Below are 9,066 nucleotides of genomic sequence, written 5' to 3'. Positions count from 1 at the left end.
TCTATGAGATGTGCTAGCAGTGGGAATTATAGATTCCAAGTCTGTATTATGATTGGAGTCATTAACAAATAACGTGAATTTAAAGCATTTTCCATAATTTTTATTGTTGCTTTCAATACCAGATTCTCTGCTTTCCATTGCTCAGTAGAAATTGCAAGAACATTCATATTAGCTTCATGCAATGTCAAAAAATTTATGGCTATTTCAGACATATGAAGATTTGTTTCTGTTGTATCAATAACTTTTTTACCATGCATCCTTACTTTTTTTATTTTCAGTATTTCATTGTCCATGTTATACTTTACGTCTTGAAAAGTAGAAAACTGATCATCGAAAATAGAAAATTCCCTAGCAATTTGCTCCGTTATTTTTTTATTTTCATTCAAAGCACTACTGAACCAATTAGGTAATGGAGTTTCAATATCCTTGTTGATAGCTTCTTGATTGCTTCTTGTTTGCAGGGGACTTTTGCATTTTTCCAATTGAGGCTCCTTATCATCTCCAACAACTGATAGCTGATTGTGAATCAATTGTGCAACTTAGATATCTTTTCATTTTCTTTCACTTGAAGATGAAGCCAAAGTAGTTTCACACATTAAAACAAAATATTGCGTAGGTTTTCCACTTCTTTCTTTACACTTTGTTTTAGTGCTAATACTTTCTTCTTCAACAATTTCTCTGATAGTCATTACTCCTTCTTGATTATTTCTTGGAGCACTGTGACTCTTTTCACTTTCACTTGCAATTTTTTTCAACAAGATCTCGCATTTTATGGCAACTAGATGTGCAGTAAATAATCCTTCTAGAAGAACATCTCTCCAGCCTTCGTCATCTTTTAAATTAAAACAATGAAAAGACTTCACAAACTATGCAAGTTTCCTTCCATTCTTCACAGTTACTCGCCCAATAGTAAATGGAAAAGAAATAAACATTTATTCTTTTTCTATTCAATTTTAACTTGCTAATCATATTATTGTCTGTAGACTTTGGCAACAAAATACCTATCCATAACAATTCTTGGAAGAAATAGTGGTTTACCTCAAAACCAATAAACTTGAATAGTCATATCATTTCCTCTTTCTTCATGTACACTTTTCCCCCAGAGGAAACTTGTGCTTCACCAGATATTTAATGGGGCTCTTGTCTAGTTATCATGCAAATAACTTGCTTTACAAAAATATCTTGAATTAGACAAAAATTTGAAATAGCTTCTTGCTTCCATAATATGGGATAACGGAACTACATCGATTCTTTGTCAAATTGAAATTAGGTTTATGTGGCAACTCATCAAAAGTATGAATCGACATGAGGTTTGTTATTAGATACACAATTATGTAGAACCTACCACTCTTGAACAAATGTACTAATTGCAAACACAGTTCATTTGAAATAATATAAGCCCACTTGAATACACAACTTTTTTTATATGAATAATGGAGCACATAGAGGATGGATGTTGACACACTGGCCATAGTTTCTTGGTCCATTAAATGCACATACAACCAACATAACTCTCTAAATGGTTCTCTAAACAAAGTAAAATCTATAGAGGAAAGATCAAAAGGAACCTCAGAAGCTGGCGAAATGAACTCCTATATGATTTTCGAGCCACCTACCTGTGATTCTAAAAAATTATTTTCTTTTGACAAATATATGAACATATTCGGAATCGGTAGCTTTAATATCCTCCTAAATGTTTCTGAAGTCAAAGGAATACCAGTATCTTCGACCAGTAGCCTAATTGTTTTTGTTGTTAAATCACATTTCTATGTGCATAAATAAAGATTTCTTTGAAATCAAACACATTTGGAATGTATGCAGCATTCGCTAATCCGGTAGACCAAATCTTATTGTCACTCTTCTCCTGCACAAACAGATTCACATATTGTTGATACATAGCAGACCATTGAAATATCTAATCAATGAACACAAGTGAGTTGATAGTATCAATGCAAATAACTTCTTTCCTTCCCCTTGAAACCATTTCTTCTTTGTACTTTTAAAATATTCTACTAACCAACAATGTTTTCAATGTTATTTAGGTATAACTCATTGATATGCTAAACAACCACCACTTTTTACTACTTTTCCTGTGAAATCCCTTCTATATGGCACTTCCAATATATAACAATTCAGTATAGTAAAAATTGCATTTACGAGAAAAAGTAGAAATAATTCACATAACCTAAACGCAGCATAATTCTAGTTAGAAAATAGTAGAAATTATGACATGACTTTTAGAAAATCAGGTAGATTTTTTTGGAAAATCATATTACAGTTTTCAAACTACAGGATTTTCAATATCAAAGTAATTGTTGATAGTGGTAAATTTTATGCCTTTTTCCGTTTCCGCTACTTGTTACTATTTTGAGTGTGAATTATGTTCGGCGGAACATTTTGATTAAATAGAAATTAAAAAAAGAAAAGCAAACATTTCTGAGAAATAACATAAATAGTTTAAAAACAAATCTTGAAATTCAGAAACCAGTTACTCAATGTACGAAACAAATTAAATGTGAATATTTTCTAATAATGGAAATATCTTATAGGTTATAAACAATCGCATCCAATATTGAATGTTAGTTTAGAGTTAATATAATTTACATTCCCGATTGTGTGTTGATCTGTCCATTCACTAAAAGGGTGCCAAACCGTTAATGTCATTATGCCATGTACGAAAATGAGTAAGCCACACTCTGCACAATGAAATTGTTTTCTTCTTCTTCTTCTTCTTCTTCTTCTTCTATATAACATGATTTTGTAATTTCGCGTCTTTTCCATATGTAATGTATGTCTCCCGCATTGATTACAATGACTACTAAAACTTCAACGACAACATTATTATTAATTATTTTTTGCAATTGATAAAATTTATTATTAAATAATGTTATTTAATTAAGGTTTATGATTTTTAGGTTTATTATTGTTTAATAAAAGCTTTCATTATGCAGAAATAGTTTTGTGCACACAATGTAAGTTTTATTATGGGTTGATGCAAGAAAACCTCTACACAGTAAAACAAATTTCCATATATAGCATGAGTTATATAAATACTTTATTCCGTGGATACATTTTCTCTTTGCATAGCCTCCGCGCGCGCACAACCACTTCCTCACAACAACTTATGTACTTAGTAATGCTTTACAAATACTCATTTACAATTGACTACTATAACTTTTATGATTTACAATATGAGATTTAATATGCATTTCACATAAGAAAAATCTCCCACAATAACACAAGTTTCTATATTCAATAAGACTTATTTACATACTTAGTTACTTTAAGTAAATAAACTATATATGTCTATAACCAAATTACTTACAAAGATTGATTTACGATTAACTCTTACAAAACAAAATATGGATTTTTTTCATAATGCTTAAAAAAAAACAGATCTCGTAGTTCAATGTATTATTATTATTATCATCATATGTTGTTGTGGGGAGATTTTACTCTAGGAAGCTTCCCCTACATAATGAAAACTCTCATCCTAATCGCAACAAAATGAAAAAATCGTACAATGAAACACTCATGTGTGCAATTCTCACTTTTGTACATGCATTCATTAATAAAGACAATTTGAATAAAATAGTCACACTTTCTATCTTAGGAACCTTCAATAGTTATCAACATAGTTACAACAAGTGTAATTGTATTCAGATTCAAATGTTAGTCAAAACAAATGCAATAGATACAAGTTCACATGTAAAACATTATCTAAGAATTATTGATATAATTGGTAAAAAGTTTCAGTATTAGAACAGAGTAAACATAAATTAATTTTAATTATCATTCACTACAAAACAGTAGCTAATATATAAAAGCTCAAAGCAAATACTAGAAAACAAGTGTGCAATTATTTTTTTTTGTACAACGTTCGAGAACCCAACCCATACAACATACGAAGAGATAGAAAACATAGTAGTAAGAATTCAAATAAGTTATGATTACAGAGCCATGATCTAGGAAATAACCTTTGTTGCATAAGGAATTTATGAAAATATTTATAGTTCAATTGTAAAGCCAAATGCATTTGTCCCAATTAGAACTATGATTGCAATCCCATCAACTGTAATCTCCAAAATTCATCTATATCGGGTAACAAGGAACTACATTCAATAATTAGGCTATTCCGTCTTAATGTACACATAAGATTTAAATAGTAAAATTCTTTAACAACAAAAGTAAATGTTCCAATGTATTGAAAAACTTACAATATGAAAAAAAAGCGTGATATTCTTTAACCCTCAGCTATCTCTCGCAATTAGGCTTCTTGCAACAAATTCCTTCCCTTTCTCTTCAATGAGTTATTCCGTTAGAGCAACGGTAATGTCCTCCTTAACACATGCATTGAATATCTCCTCATCAATTTATTTTTCCTCTTCTTGCAATTTCAAAAACAAGGAAGAGTACTCTTCATTGACACTAAAAAAAGCAATTAGCCATTTGTTTATTTTGTCTGCATTAAAATCAATTATATCATCGAACTTTGTTTCCTATGATTAGCCATCAACGTCTCCTTTGTAATTAATCTAGATTCATATGTAATACAAACACAGTTTAAATACTGAACAATCACTACCACCTTGGGATACACATTTTCTCATCGATTTTATGTCTCCACACTCATTAATAATTTCTTTTAATGTGATGATTTTCCTAGACAATGCAACCTTGATCTGCATCATTCAATCAACATCGTATAGCCCTTATTTATATTTTCCTAATTCAGACAGTGAATCAAGCTTCTGACTAAAATTTAATAGGTCATTGTCTATGAATTCCTTATCTCCCTCCAACTCATTTTTGACCAATTTGACAAAAGAGCTAGTTCTCTGCTTTAAATTCCATAGATCAAAAGAATTTTTCCATGTAGGTTTAATAATCCACAACCTTTGAGATATATTACTAATGATATATGATTTCATTACACCCAGAATATTGACAGTTTTCTCAAATCTATTAAATATGCTAGGACTGGAAATTTCCAATGGTGATCTGCGCATCGCCTATGGAGTCTTTAGCAAGGAACCTAGGCTCAAGGTATCTTCTAGCTCTTTTGTTTTTTACTTCAACTTCATATTTTATAGCTGTTGTCAACCAGAAGAATCCATAAGCACTCCACCACCAACTTGTTGCAATTTCATCAACCCTGGTGTTGCAACCAAAGACAAATTAACTTTCTTTTTTTTGTTGAAGCAAGAGTCAAGCCTTCTATATCATTAAAAAGGAAAATAAATTACATAGAGTACACAGCCCACAAGGAATTGTGGGCCACGGGCAGCATGCTGCAAGCCGAAACTTCCAACCCTACCAACAAAACCTTAGAACTTTCAAAAGACAGAAAATATTAAGACCTTTCGATCCTCCCATCAAAGACCATCAAATTCCATTCAAATTGAGTTGGTGCCAAGCACCCTCATAACATTTAAAATTGGGTCTGAAGAGAAAAGGAAACCTATTCTGAAGGGATATCGGGTCCACCTATTAAATGTGCTCAAGACATCAATTCCTGCCAAGGAACTATTACTCATCCAGACTTGCCTCTTTAATCTAAACCGTCCAATCTCCTTTCCTGATCCAACGGAAGTGGAGGATATCGCGGTACCAAGTTGCATACCGCTTAACCCTTAGACCCACCGACATGCACAATCATTCCTGACTGTCCATCCACCTTATTTAATCCAACAGTCAAGGCTCATATCGCACGGGTCAAGTGGACCGAACAATAGCACGCGATGAGGACGGTATTCAATCCCTCCCCTTGGCCACATCTAACTAGCTGAACAGAATCGCTCCCAAAACTTCAAAACCGCTTCCCACTTAGAACGCTTGTGATATACCATAAACCACTCGAAGAGCAGTATAGTGTCCATTGCATGAGAACTCGAGGTATTACGATCACCGAAAAAACCCAGATTCTAGCCCCTCGCACTAATCCGACCATGCCATTCCTCCAGCCAACACTTTGCTAACTCGATTCTTCCACGCATTCTCCTTCTGGAGCCTCTGTCACCATATTTATCTGGGATGCAGAGGCCGATAGTGATCTGTCGTCTGCAAGGACCAGACTGAGAAAAAGACCGTAAAACAAAATGAAGCCTAGTCATCTGGAACCAGTCTCCATGGCTCTGATTTGAACCTCCCTCTCATCCTCCTCAGCTTGGTTTTGACAATACACCTTTAATCTATCCTGAGGCATATCTTGCCACTCCATTTTGACCTTACACTTAGTACAGATCACTCCTTGATTGGCAAGAATATTTTCCAATTTATTGGCCAATCTTCGCACATGATTAAAACTAACTGTGTGAAGGCTCTAGAGGTGAATCTGAATCCTTTGAAAGACCTAGGTCAACCTCCAGTGTATAGAGACTTTTTCCGGTGTTGTGCCATAGCTGATCCTCTTGACCGAGTTAATAATTAGCTTAGAATCAGCTTCAACAATCACATTTTGGCGGTTATCCTGCTTCATGAAATCAAGACACTATTCCATCGCCATTAGCTCAGCCATATTGTTAGTGGCCCTTCCTAAATGGCAGTGAAAGATGAAAATAATGCTGCCATTTTCATCCCTTAACACCCCTCCAAATATAGCAATTCCCGGGTTGCTTTTTGAAGCCCCGTCAATATTGAATTTCAAAAAACCCTGAGGGGGAGGGTACCAGATATCCTGTTCAGTGTCCATCTTCACAACCTTCCTATCCATGTCCTGAGGGATGAGCCCCTGGATACCCAGATGACTAAGAATCCTCAATTTTGCAGCTGAAGGAGGGTTCTTAGGGGGGTTCCGCACAGTGGTGCCAACCGTTTCCTTAATCTGGTTTAAGATCTACTCAAAAAGTCGATGGGGGGGCCTTTTTTCATTCTTGAAGATTCTTTTGTTCCTTTTTTTCCAGACATTCCATATAATAAAGCCTGGCATAAGAGCCCAAGCAGTGTCTAGAAATTCATAATCTAAAAAGTTACATCTCCACTTGGTTAGGGTGTTGATAATACACCCTTGGTCTTTGTCTGTCAACTGGAATATAGAAGCAAAAGTATCCCACAACCAGGAGGTGAAACTGAAATTATTAAGAAGATGTTCCATAGTTTCCTCCTGTTCATCACAGAGTTGGCATCTGGAAGGCCCCAGAACACCCCTCTTCCTGATGTTATCCTAGGTCAAAATTTTCTTATGATAAACTAGCCACAAGAAAATTTTGATCTTCATCCAGCCCTAATGCCTCCATAGGTTCAACCAAATCCTATCCGGAACCTAGGAGTCCAGCTCAAGGAGTAAGCATTTTGCCTCCTTAAGATTAAAGGAACCCTCATTATTGTTGCCCCATCTAAGTTGGTCATGCCCTCCTGTCACTAATATCTTCCTTTGTTCCACCAAATTCCTAAGCTCATTTGCTTTTTCTTTCAAAGGGCTGCCATCCCTGTAATCCATGTGCCTCCAGGTTCTCCATTTTCCTGCACTGTTGGTTTGATCCCAAAAATCTTTTACCTTAATTAATCCTTTAGTATCTGTCTCATTCTTGAGATCCACAAAGTCCTCTGTTAACAGTATAGGTTCTTGTTGCCATTTATCCTCCCAAAATAAGGCCAGATTTCCTTCTCTGATTTCCCAGAAGCTATTTTTTTGTATTAATCCTCTGTTCTCCCAGGCCTTGTTCCAGATGTGTGAGCCTTTTATACTTCCAGACATTCTTATGTGATCACTACTTTTCCAATAGCTGGCATATTTTTATTTCCAGATATCGGCCCATTGTACCTTTGGTTCAATGACCCAGCGCCACCATAATTTTTCCCCTAAAACCTTGCTAAGAATCTCCGGATCATCTAATCCAAGTCCCCCATGGTTTTTAGGTTTGTAGATTTTATCGCAGGAAACCAAGGCCCATTTCTTTCTTTCCTCCCCCTTACCCCAAAGAAAGTCTCTTTGAATGGATCTGAAATGTTGCAAGACTCCTTTTGGTGTTGGGATTGCTGATAGCATGAAAACTGGGATTGCTTGAAGAACTGCCTTTGTGAGGACCAACCTTCTAGACAAGTTTAAATATCTCATAGTCCATTTCTTGATTTTTTCCTACATCTTATTAATCACTGGCTCCTAAATGCTCTTGTGCAAAGGTTTAGCAGTTAGCGGCACTCCCAAATATTTTGAAGGGAGGATATCCCTTGAAAGCCCAGAATTCTAGAAATATTCATCTGAATTTATATATTAGTATTAAAGAAAAAAAATTAGATTTGGAAAGATTAACTTCCATACCTGAAGCCATGGAAAGTCACATAGGATTTTTTTATACGCAATAGCTTCTTTGACCGTGAGGATTCCTTGCAACATGGTATCATCCACAAATTGTTGATGAGTCAAGGCTTATCCATTATCAGAGAGTTGGAGACCTTTAATCTGACCCATTTCTTTCGCATGCTTGATAGACCTATCTAGTCCTTCCATCATGAGGATGAAGAGAAAGGGAGAGAGTGGGTCTCCTTGCCTAAGGCCTCTTGAAGGAATAAAAATCTTTGAGGAGCCATTAACCAGAATTGAAAAGCTGGAAGAAGTAACCAAGGCCATGACCCATCTAACCCAGTTGTGATCAAACCCAAAAGAAATAAGAACTTTCCTAATATAGGTCCAATTTAGCTTATCATAAGCTTTTTCTATGTCCAATTGCATAATCATACGTGCCTTCCTATTGCTGGTTAGAGAGTGCACCACTTCATGAGCTTAAATGATATTATCAAGAATTTGTCTACCTTCTACATATCCAGATTATTCTACCGAAACTAGAGAAGGAAAGAGAGGTTTGAATCTATTAGCCACAACCTTAGATATTATCTTATAGACCCCATTGCACAAAACTATGGGTCTAAACCTGTCAAGAGTTTGACCCAAGTCATGTTTAGGGATCAGGGAGATAAAGGAGGTATTGAGCACCTTCAACACAGTTTTATTCCTCCTGGAATCTTCTACTACATTTAGAATATCCTATTTGACTATACTCCAACAAGCTTTGAAGAAGTCCACATTCAAACCATCAGGGCCTGGAGCCTTGCCATTCTACATTTCCT

This window comes from Pinus tabuliformis, chromosome 9 (genome assembly GCF_031772625.1).
Source record: "Pinus tabuliformis cultivar Carrire ecotype Pingquan chromosome 9, CPIR1, whole genome shotgun sequence".
NCBI lineage: Eukaryota > Viridiplantae > Streptophyta > Pinopsida > Pinales > Pinaceae > Pinus > Pinus tabuliformis.
This window is presented reverse-complemented; position numbering follows the sequence as displayed.